The sequence below is a fragment of the Gymnodraco acuticeps genome, unplaced genomic scaffold, assembly GCF_902827175.1.
Source record: "Gymnodraco acuticeps unplaced genomic scaffold, fGymAcu1.1, whole genome shotgun sequence".
In the NCBI taxonomy this organism is placed as follows: domain Eukaryota; kingdom Metazoa; phylum Chordata; class Actinopteri; order Perciformes; family Bathydraconidae; genus Gymnodraco; species Gymnodraco acuticeps.
In genome coordinates this window covers 4448-4688 of record NW_022991373.1, presented here as the reverse complement: position 1 = coordinate 4688, position 241 = coordinate 4448, and positions in this window count along the sequence as shown.

Sequence of the window (241 nt, the reverse complement as noted above, 5' to 3'; positions counted from 1 at the left end):
GTTTATTGGCGCATTACTGCCACCTAGTGGACTGGAGTGTGGAGGAGTAGATTGGCAGGAAAATAAAAAAATATGCAAATAAATAAAAGATGTCGATAACTAAATAGGGAAAACAATTAAAATAAAACTATAATAAAAAATAAATAATTCCGGTTGCTTTTAAGAATGTATTTCCCAATTAAATGCAATGTTTTATTTAATCCTGTCCTGCCCTCATTTCAGTCTTGTAATCATTTGTTAC